This window comes from Xenopus laevis, chromosome 4L, assembly GCF_017654675.1.
Source record: "Xenopus laevis strain J_2021 chromosome 4L, Xenopus_laevis_v10.1, whole genome shotgun sequence".
Lineage (NCBI taxonomy): Eukaryota > Metazoa > Chordata > Amphibia > Anura > Pipidae > Xenopus > Xenopus laevis.
Genome location: NC_054377.1, coordinates 49,629,064 through 49,650,293, shown reverse-complemented (window position 1 = coordinate 49,650,293; position 21,230 = coordinate 49,629,064). Strand labels below are relative to the sequence as shown.

At 38.9% G+C, this 21,230-nt stretch overlaps 1 protein-coding gene across 1 annotated transcript in view; it reads left to right on the top strand.

The window, feature by feature from the left end:
- The first annotated feature begins 1,238 nt into the window (after nt 1-1,238).
- The window catches only part of cdh11.L (cadherin 11 L homeolog), an 82,473-nt gene continuing 62,481 nt past the window's right edge, over nt 1,239-21,230 (top strand). The window contains exon 1 of the mRNA XM_018257893.2: nt 1,239-1,886. The gene's annotated coding sequence lies outside the window, so the exon portion shown is untranslated. The remainder of the gene's footprint in view (nt 1,887-21,230) is intronic.

Here is a 21,230-nt window from a genome sequence, read left to right as displayed (position 1 = left end):
GGTGAGATGGTGGCACAATTATAGCACTGGGGATAATTGCAATTGGATGGCATTCTGACTATGGATAGCAAGGTTAGAAGAACCATGATGCAATATTGTAAAAGCTTCACAAAGAACCAATGCTTCTCAGTGTAGTTTTATGTCTTCTCTGTACTTATCTGAAGTGCAGCTCCCACAACTTCTATTGAAATCTTCCCACCAAACCTCCAGCAATTTTTGGTTCTGCTAACTTGTTACTTACCGCACCGCACACCTCTAAATTCTATACACCGCTTTTAAATGAAAACAAAAAAAGGAGACATTTTTACCTAAAGCCTTATTCAAATGAAATCCGTCCTATGAAACACAGTGACAATGATCATCCATTTATCAGATGAATGTGCCCAATCTTATGTAGCGGGCATCCACCAAATGAAAAAAACTTGGCCTTCAATCTGCTACAGGTTTGTAAACAAAAGTGCTAAATATTTCAAGGAATAACAGCGTGTTGCTGTGCACAGTATTTCCCCCGTGCAGCTGGGACACTTTGGTAAATATCCCCATTCATAGCCATTCTTGCACCCAAGATTAATTGTGGGATGATTATTCTGCATCAGGAAAGCCAAGGCAGAAGGAAACGTTGCCAGCACACAACAGTGTACATGTGTCAGCCCTGGGGACAAATTCATCCCCAGACCAATAGAACCACTTTCACTGGAGACAAAAGAGAGTAAACAAGTTGCTTGGAAATATAAATACAAAAAAAGGTGGCAAATCAGAATATCCTGACCTATATCATTAGGGCCAATTAACACCCTCTCACCTCTTGATTAACAAGCTCTTATTTGTGCAACAAGTAAATCATATTTACACTAAGAATCATATACAGAAGGGGCACAGTGCCATTCACACAGGTGCAAACAAGCTGTATTTCCATAAGAATTGCATAGCATTAAATCTCTCCTGGATATCTGGGTTATTCACAGAACCAATTAATCATAGCATTTTGCCCTGTTTTTTTTAATTGGATTGGAATGATTTTACTAGTAAACATCGAGCAGCCGCAACATACAGGGTGTCTATTGATTAGAGTAAGTGGTCCCCCAGCCGGGGGTCTCCTCTTCCCAGCAGTGCTTAGATCACTCTGCAATACTGACCTGCCCAGCCTCCCACAGCTCTTGAACTCAACACTTGCAGTTTATTTGGCAGCCCCCTAGCATTCTCACTACATCAAACCCTCCAAATGAATGCATAATTTATGCAAATCTAAATCCCCCTTGGATGCAATGAAAGCAAACACACATCCCACACACACACATCTTATCCTTGGGAGAACACTGGCTCCCCAACATGCTCTAACCTCCCCCAGCTCCTGGTGCTCCTGATAGGGGTTCTCTGCCTCTCCCCCCAGCCCTTCCTTTCCTCCATATGCTTCCATTGCTGCACAATCTGCTTTGCATCAATCCAGTCTCTGCATCACTTTATCCAAGATTGTATCTCTGGAGTCTGTCATCAGCAGCCCAGGCACAGAGCGACTGGAGGTCTGGGGGTCACCTGTGAGGGACAAACACTCCTCTTCTTCACAAATCAGGAAAGAGAAGCTGAGAGACCCCTGCCTCTTGCAATTATTCATGTGATTCTGTCCTCACTGCCCCCCTCTTTTCCCTCCGTCAGCAGCTTGCTCTCAGCCCTTGCCTGCCCCCCTCCCTCTCTCCTCTCTCTCGCTCTCTCCCTCTGTCTCTCTCTGTTGCATTCCTTGCCACAAGCTCCCGGCTTCACTCGGATCTCTTCTCTGGGCTGGAGTGTACAGGACTTTTAAGATGCTGCTGGGTCTCTGCTCTGTATCCATGTGAATGGGACCTTTTTATTTTGAATTCCCTCTGGAGAAAAGAGAAGAATTCATCAAGGTAAGGATCCAAGCCCACCCCTTGCCATACTAAAGGGGATCTGTGTCTGTCTCTCTGTCTATTTGCATCTCTGTTCTAGCGAGTTGAGGGTGTCTTCTGGATGCCAGCAGGGAGCTTGGAAAGCTGGCAGCCCCTTGGAGAGAGGAGCAGACCCTTGGAGGAACTTCTCTGCCTCCTGCCTGCCCATATAGCTTTGTGGAGCGCACAGGAGCGCAATGGAGCTGTGGCACCTTCCCAGGATTTCATGGCTGCCACTTCTGACTGCAGTTTGGTTTTATGGTTAATTGGCAGGAGGAGGAAGATTGACGGCTTTTTATAAAAGTGGTTCACATGGCACTTTTTTCTTTCTAATTCTCTTTTGGCCGCCTCTGACTGGCACAGAGTCAGGGGCTTGTTTTGGAAATGTCTCTGGAGGCAACTGCGCAGGAAAATGTAACAGTCTGTTTTGGGGCTATTCTGGAGTATGATAAAAGCCCCGTTTTTGTGTCGACTGGCTCTGGATTAACCCCTTCTGTGCCTGGATGAGTTTTTTAAAGGGCATCGTTGGCATGGTTGGTACCCAGCTGTGTTCATTCTTTCTCTGCTATTCGGGGCAGGCAGCAATGCACAGATTGTTGGCCCCTCTGGCAGCGAAAGGGTAAAGCATCCTCAGTCCTAAGGAGAGGGGCACCTACCGACTGGTTGTTTTGTAGCAAGGGATGCTACCCTCGGCGCGAAGGGGTTAATCAGAGACCACTGCGAATGTAAGTTGCAATGGCCAACAGGCCCTTTAGGCAGTGACACCGGGTCTTTCCATATGCTGTGATTTGAGGGGGTCTGTAGAATAGGGCAGAGAAAGGTAGCACCCACTCCCTGCCCCTGTTAACCCTTTCATTTTCTGCTAATGCCCCACAACAAAGAGGACACCTAAGGAGGGAAATCAGTGTGAAAGAGGCTTCAGTGGGGATATATCAGCAATACCTTCCTAGATCCCTTCATTTCTTGTGGAATGATGCTAAATATTTTATGAGCAGTGCACATCCTGTAGCAGAGCAGATAGGGATCCTAAGGGTATCTTTATTTAAATTAAAAAAAAAAAATAAAAAAAAAAATAATGTTAAATGGTCTGACTCTGATTAGAAAGTGAGACATGTACTGCACCCACTTTGGCAAGATGGGCTAAAAAAAACATGGCAAACACAGCCAGCTATTCTGCAATGGCTTTTCATGGAGCTTGGGAAACGTTTGGGTCACCAACTGCATATGTCTGGCATCCTGTGTTTATATTATTTGCAGTCTAGCAGAGTCCAGAACTATACAGACAGTCCTTCAGCTGCCCAAAACCTGATAGATATTCAGCTCATATCAAAGGCATTGCTGTTGATATGTTACACTGCCCAGACAACCCAAGTGAAGAATAGATTTACCTTTAAATTATTTAAACATGGAACAGTTCAGTGACAAAGGATAACTCACCGCTGACAGAAGTCATTGCTCTCCCCTCATCCTTTTCATTGCAGAAGCCTATCCGTTACTTATTACTGTATGTACATAAGAGGCTAGGGTTGGTTATAAAGAAAACCCCTGATCCTACTCACTCTCTATCAATAAGAAAGGCTGAACATTTGTATTTAATTAAGGGGGGAAAGTCCTGATCTATTATTATGAAGTGCATCTAAATCAATTTTTTTTCCCCACTGAGCAGAAAAGACACAAGTGTATGATTGTGAAGTGTTCTCTCGGTTTTAGTAGAAAGAAAATGTAATCGTTTAATGTACAGAGTTTTAAAGAAAGACATTTAGCAGCAAATACATTATACTTTTATAACTAGGTGTAGTTTTAAACATAAAAGCGATATCATCGCAGCCAAAAGGGGGTGTTAGCATCCCCTATGGAAAGTAGTATCTCTAAGTAAGCCTTTGTTCTGCAACTGAGTGTAACACACGAGTAGGACTAGAAACTATTGTTAGCAAAAAGGGGGTTCTTTAGAGGATAAAGCATGCACTGTATAAAATGTTCAGAGATGGTTGTGATAACAGTAAAAGGATGCAGCAGTCCTGCAAATCACAGCCATACACAGTGCAAATATTTACACATATTGGTAATATTTATGCACACCATGTTTACTATGAAGACTATAGGAAGGCCTTATAGCACCGAATCTATATGGACAATAATTTGTTTGCGTACATGTAGTGCAAATGAACTGGGCCCTGTAATCACAACAATTTATACCCTATCACACTTCTTCTGCAGTGCTCTAAAGTTACAAACAAGCAAGTCTGTAGTCAAGCTGTGACAAAAGCGATCAATGAATGTGAAATGTAAAGGTGTCCGCTAAACTGTGTCTATACCCATATAACTGTCAGTTTAGTTTAGGGCCCCTAATCAGAGGTGGTGCTGTTGTCTGCATCGACAAAACCCAAAATGATTTGAGGGATATACAGTGCATTACTCTAAGTGCCTGTATTGGTAGAGAGTGGGTTTGAAAAACTTCCACTTGACTATCAATGTTCGTAATTTGTTTGGTTGCCTGTAGAGGATAATCTTTTAACTTGGTTGCCGGGGCTGCCGGCTGCTGAATGAAGGACCACTTTTCACTGCATTCACTCCATAAAATCCAAGCTGCTCAATAGAGCTTACAGTCTAAAAGGAGAAGGAGGTGGGTACAATGGTTTCGCTGTACAAAAACATAGGCCCCAATTATGGCTGAACATCCATTAGTGGATAGTATGTTGTGCCAGTGTTTATGGTTTAGACCAGATTGTTCATGTTACAGAATAACACAGTGCAGGAAATGCTTTGAGTCATTTAGAATAGTTTACAACATCAGAACATCTGTCTTGTATGTTATTTAGACAAAGTGAAGTTAAATAAACACTCCGCTGTAGAAAGACACCCTGTTTTTATTAGTTACATTATCTAAGACACCTACAGTGTGGCATTTCTTTATTGTGATCTATCTATCTGGTGTACAGGCAGCCAGGGAAACATATAATTCTTTAGCAATTATGTTCATAGTTCAGATGCGGTTTGTAAACAAAATAAACAGAACACACAAATATACCTGTGTAAAGTTATTTAATTGTGAGTTGAAGCACTCACACAGTGAATTGCTTGCGGGAAGGGCAAGGGTTAATGGGGAGCAGACTAGCTCCATCATTTTACTCCACCTACTGTTGAGGTAATGGACCTCATATACTCTCAGTGAAGTAAAGTTGCCGGCTTTTAAAGGCAGCCGTCCTACCCCCTTGGGCAGCAATGTTTTATTTACAATATCAAAAATGCCGTCAGCTTTTTCCACAGAACTTTTTTTTCCTCCACATGATTTACAAGGCAGACAGTTGCCCAGATGTCAATGGAAAACCACAGCCATTTTTTTCTTAATGTTCAATTTGGCACCTCCTGACACGGCCCTCTTGATTGGGGGTATTTGTGTTCATTTCCTGAGCAGTTTTCACACTGATACCTTCCCTGTGCCAGATACAATGGGCTTTTTTTCATCTGGAACTGCTTGAGCCGGAGAAACGAGGCAAATTCCTGCAAGGCGTATTGTTTTCATGGCTTCCAGAGATCTTGAAAAATGCACCAGTGGCTTAGGCCTTTCAGGGGGTTGAGCGCTATTTGCACATCTGGTAATGATTCCTCCACAGGTTCTCTTATGTTTTCATTCCCTGTGCATATGCACATCATTTTCAAGAGACTGCAGGCGTTTTGCACATGATCCTATCATTCCAAGGACTAATTAAGGCCTCATGCTGGCCCATAGAAATGATGGAAAGTACAGATTTTCCATCTTTTAGTAGAGCAAACCAAAATCTCTCCTGCAGTCTTTAAGGTCTCAGTTTAAGTGCTTACTTGTTACAAATGCTATATATATATATATATATATATATATATATATATATATATATATATATATATATATATATACACATATACACACCATAAATCAGAGAGCAAATACAGTAAATACAGTGTGACATACAATTGCCACACAACCCTGCATTCCAAACAAACTGTTTGGCTTTATAGTCCATGTAGGTGTGCGGACCACCTTTTCCCCACCCAAAATGATCAGGTTCTTAATCAGTCATGCTAGAGTTGATTGCCCAAAGCAGAGAACTAGAGGAACTTGTGATTGGATGTGTCGCCTGATTGAGGTCAGTGATTGTCCTAGATCTGCAGAGACCATTGCTGAGGTCTTGCACAGGATATTCTGGAACACTGCTGTAAACTCCCATGGGCTTTACTTTGGGCCTGGACCTCAGTGTACTTAAAATTCCAGGGACTATTTTAAATTTTAGTCCATACATGCCTTTGCTGAATACAATTTAACCATCCTTATGGGCAGGGGCGATCCTGGTCCCTCTGCCTTCCTGAAGCAGCTGCCAGCTAAAGCCCCATCATCCGCACTCACCTTTTTCGCGCGGAAGGGGGGTGGGGTTGTCCATGATACCTTGAAAATGGGAAGTTCGTCTCTTAAAGTTACCAGAAGTGGCATTTTTTCCTCCACTGCTAACCAGTAAGGTGCTACCACCTGAGGCAAGTTTTCTCACCTCATTGGCGCAGTACCCCTGCTTCTGGGGTTGTTCCTAGCTAGTCCTATGTATGTCAAACTATATTCTGTAACTTTATAAAAGTGAAAATTCTGTATACAAATAAACCTGACAAAAGGAACCTAGTGTGTCGATTTATTTTTTAAATTAAAAAATTGACAAGCTACCCCTTTAAGTGCCTTATAATAAAGTAGCTCTATGTCCCTTAAAGAAATACACATGCTATCATGCTTGGAGCTTGCAGTCTAAAGAGACGGGCAACATAGGGTGAAAGGGTTAGCTGCACAGATGGTCTCCATAAGGTAGAGTTTCTTTCTTCAGGTTTTGTACATGTAAGAGGCTTTTTTTCCCTCCTCCAACACTGTAAGAGCTTAAATAAGTCTTTTCTATCATAGGTCTTAAATAAAACCCACATGATATACACACAGACATAGCAGGCAATTGAAAACATATGGAGCAGTATAATATTACCATAAAAGGCAAAGTTATTTTGAAGAAAGTTAAAATAAAACCTTGTTTATTTTTTTTTCTCTCTCTTCCCCCCCCCCTTTTTTTTTTTTTTTTAGAGAAAACAATCTCACACATTTCAGAAAATATCCAAACTAGCTGGCTGTGTGGTTATCATGTAGAAAAACACAGTACCTATTAAGCAACACGGCAATCTTTTATTATGTTGCCAGGTGGGCCTTTTGGTGACTGCGGGCAGCGGAGATGCAAAATGGTTAAACGTATGGAGCCTGTCTCGGCACTTCAGATTGAAGCAGTTTTAATGGCTGCCAATTATTCTTTTTGAACATAGCAGTAATCGCTAGAGGGCACTAACGCTCTTTCATAAATCTCAGCTAGTGGCCCATGTGCTTCTTAGGGCCTTCGGGGAAGAAAAGATGGTTTGTTACCACCAGCATTGCAGAATGTCTCAGGGGAGACAGAATTCAATCTAGCTGTGGTTCAGCCTAATGCTCAGGCAGTTTGTCAGGATTAACATCTTTCTAGTCAGTGGTTCGTGTTACCTTCAGCATTATATTACCACCTTGTAGTTCACTACAAAGTTTGGGAAAATCATGTAACTTTAGATTGTCTGAGGAGTTCCTCGGCTGGAGGCTGGGTGAAAAATAAGCACCATCAGCTCATCCTGCCGCAGTGATTTGGAGGGATTTGCTGTCTATATTCTTGTCTCTAAGAGAACATCACTTCACTAAATGAAAAGGGGAGAAGCAGAAATGAGAAAGGTGAAAACAAAGCAAATCCAGTGCTCTTTATATTGGAGAGTGGGTGATGAGCTGGTTCGGAGCATTGAGAGAATTCTGCAGCGTGCAGAAAGAATAAACTCCTTTTAGCTCTATTCCCAAAACTAAAAGTACTGATCTATCAACCACATTTCAGGAAGAAACTGTGTTAGTGCCAGTCTTATTGGGTTAACTAATCTAATAACTCCCTCTAAAGGCAGCTTGATGCACCGCTCAAGGCCACAATTGTGATGTCACTTTGGCCTGTGGGGACCTGGGACTGTTTTGATGACTTGCTGGTTACATTTCCCATAAAGAAGTGCTTAATAAATACTTATTATAGATGATTTAACAAAGAGATGTTGTACTAGTCTGTGCATTTAAAGGGGATTAACTCCAGCTCCCAGCATCCTCTGTCAACTAACAACAGATGTTTAAGATTCTGGCTCACTCTCTAGGGCTACAGCTTTGGGATCTAAATCTTAAACATATCCAGGCTTAGGAGGAACTGCAACAAGTATACCAAAACAAAGGATTATACCTTACTGATAAATGCCAAAGTATCACAATCAGTGATAAAAAATAATGTATTTGAATTTTCACATGCAAGCATTTTATTGCCTTTGCAAGGACTTACAACAATACTTGTCCAGTTACACAAGATTACAATGTAGGCTTACCATATAGATGTGAAGGCTCGGTGCTCCTGTGAGCACATCCAAAATTGATAAGTTAACGTCGGAATTAGTACTTTCACATATTAATGCAGATAACACGTGTGGGAATTATAATTGAATGTGTATCTATATATTCATACATGTACATGAAAATCCATTTGCTCTTATCAAACCTTGACGTTATGGTGGTTTTTTTGGATTACTATATCTACATGTAGAAATTATTGTCAGCATTTGTGCAGAACAATAACCAACCAGCCAGCTTTCAGGTTTGTGCATCTAGAACAGTTATGCCCAACCAGTGGCTTGTGAGCAACATGTTGCTTTCCGACTCCTTGGATGTTGCTCTCAGTGGCCTCAAAGCAGGTGCTTATTTTTTAATTCCTGGCTTAATGTAAATCCTTAGTTGCATAAAAAACTGTCAAACAGAGTCTCCTGTAGGCTGCAAGTCCACATAGGGGCTACCAATAACCAATCATAGCCCTTATTTGGAAGCCCCGTGAACTTTTTGCATGCTTATGTTGCTCTCCAACATTATTTTACACTTGAATTTGGCTCATGGGTAAAAAAGTTTGGGGACCCCTGATTTAGAATAATCAAAACAAACGCCTACTTGGTTATGGGCTACTGCATGGGGCAAATCTGAGCCCCGTAACTGTATAAATGCCTTCCTGCCCCCCCCCCCCTCCCCCAGTGTGTTTGGCTTGTGACCTGAACTGCTGTGCATCAGTCTTGCATGCCTTCTAGTGGCAGACTGAGGAATGGCAAAAGGCACCGACACCTACCTTGAAAACAAGTAAAATTCATTGCATTTTACTTGTTTTCAATTTTTTATACTGATAAATATGTATTTCCAAACATAGCAGATACTAGCAGGTACATAGTAGAGTACCTATTTTAATCTATAATGCAAGTTATACATATTAATTAGGGGCACACATAGGGCTATTAGCAAGAAACAAAGGCAAATGTTACTGTATATTCAATAGACAGTCGCATGTAATTGACAGGTTTAGTGAATCCGTGAAATGGTCTGTCTTTCCTAAGAATGATTAAACAGCATTTTCACAGGCCAGTGCATATGAGAAATGTCAGGGCAGAGTGCAGTCCAACAAACTGGGAGAGGCCAGGATCCTGATGTTATGACTGACATCACACAGTAAATGAGCAGAAACTCAGTGAACAAATCAGCAACATTTCTGTGAGTAGTCTGTAGTTGCCTGTTTGCTTTATTTTGTTCTAAATTTGCAGATTTTCGTACTTTTCATAGCAAACATTGTTAAGCTTTTAACCTGTGTATTGGTTTTATTTCAGTCTTACATACACATTATAAACAAAACCTAACCTTGCTGGGGATCTCAGCTGGGGGTAACTGTCCCATATAGGAACATTTCTAGTATGCTAAATAAGGGTATTAGGGTGCTTAATAAGCTTCATCTTGCTAAAATAAGAAACTTTCTAAGTATAATCAAACATTCTTTACCATATATGAAATGATCAAGTTACTCTTCATGCTCCCCCTCTGTGCAACCTCTCTTTTCATTGTCTTAATGCAGTAGGTGGAGCCAGATTTTGATTGACAGTTAGGTCTAATACATCCTTGGGGGGGGTACACCCTTAACCTAGGTGCTCACTCTTTAATAATAACTGGCCTGTTTCTCTACGTGCAGTGTTTGCCAGAGTCTTTTGTTTGTGCTGGAGTTGGTTATTTTGAGTTATTCTGCTAAGAAAGGGAGCCCCCCCTAAAAGATGCATTAGACCTACCTGTCAATCAAAATCTGCCCAGACCTGCAGATGAAGAGAGCATGAGGAGTGTAGATACCAGAGTAACTTGATTATTTCTTAATGATACAGAATTTTTACTTGATTGTATTTAGAATCTTATTTCTACTGCAATAATGGAAATATTACATTTTCATGTTTGCAGTAGATCCCCTTTAATGCTGAGGTTTTGGAAGATGGCTTAGCTATCCTGTGTTTATGTGGTATGTATCTAGTAATTAGAGTGCCATTGGAGAGTGAGTGATTGCTGCAAGAGAGAGTGAGGCTTCCTTTGGAAAAGAGAGGTACCACAGCTTAAGTTCATCATTAGGATTCAGGGAGTCCAAGTCATGCCACTTAAATCACAAAACTAAAACTAAGTGAGGGGGAGGCTTACAAATTTATGGGGTTTTCAGTGTTTAAAGCATATATGGGTCCATAATCTACAGTGTGTTATGGCTGGGTACAGAGGAAGTTTAATACTGAATAGTGATGGCTGAATTTCTCCCACTTCGCCCAAAAATGTGTGAATTTCCAGCAAAATTTGCGAAATTCACGAAGCGGCATAAAATCCGTGGGAAAATCGTGAAATCTGAAAGTTTCACGAAAAAATCATATAATTCTGACATTTTCATGAAAAAAATCATGAAAATCTGACTCTGGCGTTAAAATCAATGGGCATCCGAATAGTGTTGATACACGCTGATTTCGACACAAGCAACTTTTCTGACGCGCGTTCAAAAATATATTTTGATGCCGGTTAATTTTCGCGGGACATTCACAAAATGTATTTGCCGGGAGCAAATCGTGGAAAATCGTCGCAAATTAGTGCCAGGCGAATTTATTCACCCATCACTAATACTGATGAGTATTCAGGGTTCACATACATTATACATTAGTTGCTCGTCATCTTTATACCTTTGATATGTTTCCATTATCCAAATAAATGCCGTGCTCTTAGTACTAAATGTGTAAGCAAAATGATTTGCTTATTTGTCTAGTTATGTGTGTTTGAAGTTTGCTTCTACAAGGAAACCCGTAGAGCTCATAGAAAACATGCCATTTGCAGTAGGCTCTCTCTGTCAGAAGCTTCTCATCCCACTTCAGTTCCTGTGTTTCTCAGTTGGATAAGACATAATATATTGCAGACAGGAGTAATGGAATTATATAAAAAAAAAACCTGCCACACTGAGCCAGGAATACCGACCTGTGGTTCTTTCACTGTTGCAGAATTATAGCTCCCAGGCTCACGAGAGAAAAGAGGATTAACTGCTAAAGCACCTAGGTTTGGCTATCCTCTCTTTAGTAAATGTAAATGATGTTACGAGATTCAGATCAGTAAATTCACTGATCATGAACAGAGTAAGATTAAATTGAGATGTAATGGACCATGAATGCGCCACAGAAATTCTCCATTGTGAATTAACCTGATCTTGTGCGTGTTATGTGGACAGACAGCTCATTATAGTCTATTGCAGAATTGTTTTTCTTTGAGTTTGCAACTATGCATGGACAGAGGCTACTTACATACTGTATCTATATTATGTTTCTGCATTTGGTGATGGACAACTTGTCTTTGTTGTGGCTTCTGGGAGTTGCAGATAAGAAAATTCTTAAAGCAATAGGATACTTTTCTAGAATATTCAGCCCTTTACCACTAGTATATGAATGCCGCTCTATAGTTTTTTCCAGTTTATTCTTACTATAAAAAACAACAGTCACTACAAAGGGGCTAAGCATAATTGGCATTATAACAAATGCATGTGTCCCAAGGATACATTTTTAATAGTGATCACAAAGTATGCAGTTGCTATGGCCTATACTCCTCAGATTGTCCTGCAGATGGGTACACATAGGAGTATCTACATATACAGATATTTCTGTTCTACTAGTGTCTCTTTTTACTTGGTAAAACCTAGAGGATTACCCTTTCTGCTTACCTCGTGATATCAGACTAAGCAATTGGATTGCTAGACTGGGCCTTCTGATTTGAAATACTGATTATCCAGAAACCCATTATCCGGAAGGCTCTGAATAACGGGAAGTCCGTCTTCCATAGACTGCATTTAATTCAAATAATCCAGAATTTCAAAAATGATTTCCTTTTTATCTGTAGTAATAATACAGTACCTTGTACTTGATCCAAGCTAAGATATAATGAAATCCTTATTGGAAACAAAACCCGGCTATTGGGTTCATTTAATGTTTACATAATTCTCTAGGTATGAAGAACCAAATTACAGAAAGATCCATTATCAGAAAACCCCAGGTCCTGAGTATGCTGGATAACAGGTCCCATACCTGTACAATTGGAGGTATATGGCAATGTTTATCTAATCTGGTTAACAGCCTGTCAGAGATACCATGGCTGTTTAGAAAATACTGCAAGCTCATAAGTGACATTTTATAGAAGCCTAGGAAAAATAAACATATGTTTTCCTTTAGCCCCATCCATGTTAAAAAACAACGGTGATCCTTTAAATTTTTGTTAAGGGAAATTATTTTTTAAGCATTTCCTTCTTTTAGCATTTGGCAAGATCTTTTCTTTTTGTCTATCATGGATGACTGCACGAAGCAATCTATCCATAAGAGCTCCGCTGCTCCTTATTCTCACTCTAAAAGGAGTCGATCAACTGAATCAGCAGAAGATTTTATCAAAGCTGTTAATAGTATTGTAATGAATTTGGAGTTGAAGCAGAAGAAATCAATGCAGGGTAAGTGCATGCAAGGGAGTTTAAAAAGGCGGTTATTGAAGTATGTCGGCGAATATGCATTCCTGTAACACGCACAATCAGGACAAGCACAGCATATATCTAACAAATGATTGGTGGATGGGACCTTGGGTACTTATTACAGTACAAATAATGTTAATTGTACTGCAGGAATAACAGGTCACTGAAAGCTGAACGTTGTCATTATTTTTCCAGGACCACTTTGCTGCTCTTCGAATTTGTCTTGTTGTGAACATAAAACACCAGATTGTTCATTTTTCCAACAAACAGGATTTTTTTTTTTGGTTAGTGAAAAAATTGCTACTCTTTTTACATGCACTAATTAATTGATTACTATTAATTAAATACTGCATTTCCCCAAAACCATAAACTAGGCTGGAAAATAGTTGATACACCAATATGGAGTTTTAAACAGTGCATCATATAAAGTATCTGTAATCTCAAACTCTTGCCACAATAAATCACTGAATGATCCATATAAAAATGATAAATCCCATCTAAATCTGTCTCTAATCTGCCCCAGAAGGGAAAAGAGTCCCCCCTAAAATTTAAATTAACATGAGTAACTTTCTGTTTTATTACTTATTTAAAAAAAAAAAAAAAGGCATCCAACCCTTAATTGCAACTATATAGTACATCTGCCAGTACAGGTATGGGTATGGTATTAAGTCTACTAGAAAATCATTTAAACCATCATTTAAATAATTTAAACATTAAATAAGCCCAATAGGCTGGTTTTGCCTTCGGAAAATATTAATTATATCTTAGTTTGGATCAAGTACAAGTTACTGTTTCAATATTACAAAGAATAAGGATATTGTTTTTAAAATTTGATAATTTAATTATAATGAAATCTATGGGAGACAAACACCCTGTAATTCTAAGCTTTCTGGATAATGGGTTTCTGGATAACAGATCCCATACCTGTACAACTGTTTCAGAGAGAGAGAATTCCCAACTTTACTGCTCTCACAGATTAATACTCTCCTTGCATCTGTGCAACCTTCTTTCTTCTAGCTTAAAGTCTGAATGGATGCTCTTGTGTCCACTGAAACATTAAACTATATGTTTTGCAATTGTCAGTATTTGCTCCTAACCTGGAATGCTATACAAACCACTCTAAAATGATCAAATCCATTTTTATTATAAGTTGTAGTTGAAATAGTGCTCTTAGAACGACTTTTGGGGAAATTTAATGTATGCACTAGGTGTTTTCAGAAGGAATTTACATAATTTAGCAATTTTCAAAGGGAGAACTTGAAAACATCACTTTGATGTTGTCTGAAGAGCACCAAATCCCAACACCTTTTATCTTTCACTTTTTATTCCTTTTGTGAGCTCTGGGCAAGGCCCTTTTTACCTCTTGTATCTATTATCAAAAGTTTTTTTTTTTTTGCAGAAATGGGATCCATTATCCTGAAACCTGTTATCCAGGAAGCTCCAAATTACAGGAAGGCCATCTCGCATAGACTCCAAAATAATACCATTTTTTAAAAAAAATATTTTCTTTTTCTCTGTAATAAGACAGTATAGATGTTTAAATAATTTTCTCGTAGACTTAAGTTTTAAAGGTCCAAATTATGGAAAGAAAACCCCAGGTCGCAAGTATTCTAGATAACAGGTCCAATACCTGTCTATACCTATTAAATGTATATGTGTTATTAATAATTATAACAAACCCTATGGCTAATGGCTCATGAAGTTGGTTTCAACGTTAACTGCTGTGTCTTTTTCACTCACTGCCTTTTGCTGAAGTCATTAGGTTTTTCATGTATTTCCCGTTGATTTTCATAGGAAGCAGGTTTAGTCATTTTGTTGTTTGTTTTGATTGTGGGGAAAAAACTCAGCAGTCAAAATAACACAACCTGCATAGCCCTTAGAAACCATAAACAGCTGGTGCTTTTTGTTGTTTCAGAATGTCTCAGTTGAGACTTCTACTCATGTGTATTAAAATATATATTTCAAAAAGCAAGTTGTATCCTTACACGTAAATGTCTTTCTACAGGAAAATAGAAGAGGCATTAACCTTTCTCATGAATACAGATTTTTATAATAACATTATATTTATTTAGAGCTCACATATGCAATGCAGTTTTATATAAAGGTAATGAAAAATAAGGGCTATAGAGACATTGTGAAATAAGAGATAGTGAAGGTTGTTGCTACAAGACTGCCAATGCAAAAGAAACAAGAGAAAAGGAACAAGAAGGTAAAGAAGGCAATAGAATGGGCAGAGGGTTATATTATAATATTCCATCCAATGGTTCTTTTGGACTCGGCTGGTCATTAATGGGCTAATTCCATTAGATAGTAGGCACTTAGGGGAGGCTTAGCCTCTACCATTTTCCTGTTGCATTCTGACCTCGTAAACACATGTGTGTGGGGGGGGGGGGATCATCTGCTACATGATATCCAGATCTGAGTGGATATCAGTTGTTTAATGGTTAGCTCAGGTTAGCTTGTTGAAAATCTATTACCAGTTTAAGAATGTATTACGTGTTTGGTTTACAGGAGGAGTTACTAAAATCCTCGAAAAACAAATACCTGTATTAGAAATAAAGGATAACAACAATAATAATAATGTAGGGAAGGTATGGATTTTCAGACTGTTCTGGCAGTTAAATATATGCTATCCAAAAACACGATGTGCACCTAACAAGTGAGAATCACACCTCTGATGCTAATTACACCATTGTGTTCTTGTGCCACCTTTGTAACAAATGCAAAGTACTGTTTAGCAAGTACAAGATCTACTTTAACACCTATCTGCTTATGGAGACAAAAAGGCATCAAGACAGTTTGGGATAACTTAACTCTAGCTTATCTGGTTGAGCTTGTGTCAGAAGCCAGACACACACACACTTAAGAGCAGACATCCTGTTAGCTTTAATCGAGTTGAGGTCATCCATAACTCACAATTGAGAATGAAGTGGGTCTGGGGAATCTCTTCATTTAACATTTCAGGCAATAGTTGTTTATGTTTGGTTGCCTTTTTTCTTAAGAGACGTGTCCTCTAGTGGAGGCCATACCAAGGTAATTATTGGATTTAACAGTCATGTTATGTTTGAATACATCTCAAGCAAGGAATTACCTTTAGAGTCAAATATTTATCATTGTCAGAATCCATAATTCGTATGTAGAACTAAAAATGATGAGAATTACTAAAATGGAAAATTGTCAGTATTTAAAGCCATGTCTAAGTGCTCTTACTTCAGATCACAGTAGGGGGGTACTGACTACTACATGTATGAATTGTGCAGTAAAGCTACCCAGCAGTCTCAGAAAAATTTAATTTTATGCTTATTTTAGAAAGTATATCTAATCTGAATGATTCATGTTTGCAAAATAATTTAGCAAGATTTTTTAAATATGTTTTAGTAGATTTTAGATACAGTGTTCCCATATCTAAGCTCCACTGAAATCTCTACATATTTGGACAATAACAAACTTTTGCTTCTGGCTGGTGATTTTCTTTATCTCAACTGAGACAAAAACAATGGCTTGTATCAAACATGTGTATTCTCCTGTTGATTGGCTTTGTGGAAATGCAACTTAGGGAGTCTAATTAGTAATCATCTAGAGATCTGAACTACTAACCTAAATAAAGTAAGAGAGGAGGTGAGGCTGTATACAGGGCTGGTCCTATCAAATGTGGGGCCCAATTGGGACCATGTTGGCGGGGCCCCTAGACAAAGTGTTGCTGGCTACTGACACAGCAAGTATTTAGGAAAATAAGGCCATACAGGCACAAAATAGAAAGGAAAGGGGCAGTGCGGGGCCCCCAGAGGTGCGGGGCCCAATTGGGCCCAATTGGTCCAATTGGCCTAAGGCCGGCCCTGGCTGTATATATAGATGAAACAATTCATCTCTTCCCCCCAGGATTTGAAAATCTGTGGGATTGGTGACAAAAATATTTACGCTTTTTGTCACCCATCATGTTATTTGTCTCCTGATATTGGCAAACTATCACCCAATATCTTTTATGCAAGAATAGTTCAGTCTGTTAACCCAAAGCATGCTTGTATTGATTAAGGGGACACAAAATACAGTATTTCTATGTATTAGACTTCCCATGAAATCCACAGAAAAAACTGCACTTTGATTTAGCCATGCCAGGCTCACTATCTGTCAGTATCAGGTAATTAATATACTGTATCAGTTGGAGGTGGGTGGGCTACAGTTTGATTTTAAACATGGGCCCCTACCCCCATATGCATAGATTAGATGTCCTTCTTTTGCTCTAATTAAGTATCCAGTTATTTTAACAGGATGCATAGATAATGCATTATTATTAACATGTATTTATATAGCGCTAACATATTGCGTAGCACTGTAAAGTAAATGTGATTATACAACTACATCACATGAATTACATACATAGTATTATTATTAACAGCATGAACAATGGGATCTCCACCAGGCACCACACACAAGATCAGATCAGAAGATTTAGGTTGGTGGCACACGGTAAACCCAGCAACAAATCTCCTCTTCTTCAGGCGACTAATCTCCCCGCAATTCCTGCCCGCCAACAAGAATGTGAATCACTGGCGGGATGGCATACATATCGCTTCGGTTTTCTCATGAGGCAACTTTGGAAAACGAAGCGTTACTTATGCCATCCCGCCAGCAATTCACATTCTTGCCGACGGGAAGGCATTGCGGGGGATTAGTCACTTGTGATTAGTCACTGATTAGTTAGCAGGGAGATTAGTCACTTGAATTTCATGCAAAATTCTCGAAACTGGTGAAAAATTAGCAAAACGCAGACTTTGCCGCCGGCGTCAAAGTTGACGCTGGCACCCATTAAAGTGAATGGGCGTCTGTTTATTGTCGTTTTAGTATCTAAATGGGCATTGGAACCGATGCCGGCATCTAAAAATTTGCCGCAAATTCGCGCCTGCCAAATAAATTCGCCCATCACTATTGGTCACCTGAAGAAGAGGAGATTTGTCGCTGGGTGACTGATCTCCCCCAAATTGTACCACCAGCCTTAATATGGTAAACTGTAAATTCAGAAATAATTAATTGGATATTACATAAGTGGAAGGAGAAGTAGAAGGTGTTATCGCTTTAAAAACAGAATTCTACTGACGTTCAGATATTTAATAAACCATATCAGATTAGTGGTCCAGCTTCTTGTGACTATAAACATGGAACTACATATTTGTTCCTCTTAAGCATAATACATTAGCGGCAATGTGTATGGAGCTTGTATTTGGAATCAATATGACTCTTCATGAAGTTAAAAAAGATTATTCTTACTGGATAAAAGGAACTTTGGTTAATAAGGTTTATTTATTTTCCCCTTAATAGTGTTACCAGGTAACTAGAATGCTCTGGACCTGGAGTTTTAAGTAAAAGGGGTCTTTCTGTAATTTGAATCACCGTACATCTAGTGGCCCATTTATTAAAACTTGAATTTTTCTGTTTGAAAAGGGAAAAACTAATATTTTTATAATGATTTATTATACCCCAAAGCTGCTAAAAATCCAAATCTGAAAATACTCCATCTGAAACCTGTCGAGGTCATGTAGAAGTCAATGGCAGATGTCCCTGAAGATGTTTCTTGACATTGGAATCTGTGCTGGATAATCCGATAAAGTCTAGGTTTTCATTCGATAATCCGATCAAGTTGAGTTTTCGCTGCGATAATCGTACGTTTCGAAATGACGCACAAATGTGTTTTTTCACTCCAACTTTTTCAAGAAGAATTATTGATAAATTAGTTCAATTCATGGATGGGAGTTTGTTTTAAAAAAAATTCGATTAACTTGAGTTTTAATAAATAACCTTTAAAACTAAAAAATAATTGAAACATTAATTAAACCCAATAGGATTGTTTTTTTTTTACAGTCCTGTAATGGTTAATGCATTGTATTTCTCTGTTGGCAAGGAGGATATTGAAATTTGTTGTCAGCATCAGCCCGGACTTCATCCAATGAAAAGGTGCCATTCCTAGGGGCAAATTTACTTAGGGTCGAATATCGAGGGTTAATTAACCCTCAATATTCGACTGTCGAAGTTAAATCCTTCGACTTCGAATATCGGTCGAAGGATTAAGCGCTATTCGTTAGATCGAGTGAAAAATCGTTTGATCGAACGATTAAATCCTTAGATTTGAAAGATTTTAATCCATCGAGCGAACGATTTTTCTTCAACTTAAAAAAGCTACCAAAGCTTATGGGGACCTTCCTCAATGGCTAACATTGACTTCGGTTGCTATTAGGTGGCGAACTAGGGGATCAACGTTTTTTCTTAAAGAGACAGTACTTCGACTATCGAATAGTCGAACGATTTTTAGTTTGACTTGTTCGAAGGTCGAAGTAGCCCATTCGATGGTCGAAGTAGCCAAAAAAAACATTCGAAATTCGAACTATTTTTCCTCCATTCCTTCACTCGAGCTAAGTAAATGGGCCCCCTAGTGTCTGCTCACTAGTTAACAATCTCTTATGGTTTTAAAAAAACAACCAGAATATTTAGGATATTTGTTGCACTGAAGCTTTGTTCCTCACAATTTGAAAATGATCCAATTTTCTTTGGCACAGTCTAATTTCATGGTTACATATACAAAAAAGTTGAAATATCTAAAGCTGTCTTGGTTCCTATTTAGTCAGACGTTCCAACGCTTTCTCCATTACAAAGAGAGGTTACAAATGTAATCTGCCAAATAGCATTACCTGGTCTGTGCCCAATTAGTGCCAGTAGTTAAAAATATACCTCCATCATATGATTTCCCAGTATTTATAGCACAGTATAGTTTCATAAATGTGCAAGATTCTAAGCATTGTCTTTGTTTTGCAGAATCTAATTGTATTATATTTCCCACACAGTGAATCAACTCTTTATTTTAATAAATAGCAGGTGGGCAGAGAAGGACTAGACAATCGGATATCTTTTTCTTTTTGTATAACAAGACAGCAAAAACATGGCAGATATTTAAATGGTGTTTAGCTTTATTATTGAAGTCCATGTATATGCTTTAAGGTTAATTAAAAAGAAGCTGACAGACACATGGACTTCATTCATTTCATTACATCTGCCTGCTTATTATGCAAAGCCCTTCAATGGCTTCTCATTTTCTCCAGCAGTGAAATGCAGATATAGGTGCAAAAATATTTAACACACCTCCTGTATAACATTAATTGATCTCGGCACAATCCCATAGATGGATCCTGTGCTCTGTCACTAACATCTATCAGATTTTCTATGACTGATCTCTCTATATTGTATGCAACCATAAATAGTCTGTGCAATGTGCAGGTTATAAGAAGTCAATCTAATCCCCTATACTTTGTTAGCCATGAAAGTACACAAATACCATTCATTTTGTTTTGGCTAAAGAATATACTTCTGGATTATAACCTTTTACAGGCAGGCTTGCAATATCTAACCTGTCAGTGGAGTGATTTATTCTTGTTCGTACGTTACTTTGTCATGCCATTATTATAGGTTGTAAAATGTGTTGGAATTTTACAAATTATGGTAAAAGAGATGAAATGTGTGCAGAGAAATGATCGCATCAGTGGAAGGCTGGCCTTGCCGGATGATTTTAATGATTTAGATCACCGCGGGAGGCTATATATTCTCCATATTCATCAGGCAAAGCTGTGGGATGAAGCCTGTTGCAGCTGCAGGACATGCCTAAGAAGCACATACCTCAATAATTATTGTTGTGAATATTTCTCGAGAGATTCCCTCAAGATTTAGATTTTTCTGTTTCCTTGACCTATTTCCAGTGCCACCTTTCCGTATAGTTTCAGCATGAGGTGATTGTGGTAGAGGCTAAAGCAGGATGCAGAGAATGGGTTCCAACTTTCCCTCTACAAACTGTGTTAAAACAAAAATTGGAACAGAATGTCAATAGGAAGAGTTCAGATAGCAAACGGCAAATGCCAAGCTATCACTAGACCCCCCAAACACCCAGGTTCTACTTGACTCATGCTGTGATATAATGCATTCTGTGGCACAATATTCAAGCATTTTGAACTGAAGGATGTGTGCAGGCCAGTTAATATAAGCAGCCCCTTTGTTCTGTATTTTAGGACCCACCACTGCTACTTAAATTGCTGAACTCCAGATGGTTTCAAGACTAAACACAGTCACACAAGGTCCATGGGTTAAATAAATATAAAACTTTGTATAGGTGGTCTGGTGTGGCAGAGAAATACTTAAATCATCCTTCTTCTTTGTAAATATGGGAAATCTGTTTAGAAAAAGTCTAGCATAACACATATGGCTAAATTTCCTATGATATTTTCTTATGGTGTAGCTTTCTTCTAGGATCTCATGCATAGGCGACTTTTTTTTATAGATTTGAAGTGTGAATATTATCATCTGTTAAACAGGTACCCAATCTGTTTCTTGATAAATAAAGCTGTTCAAAAATAGACACATGCGATGCATAGCT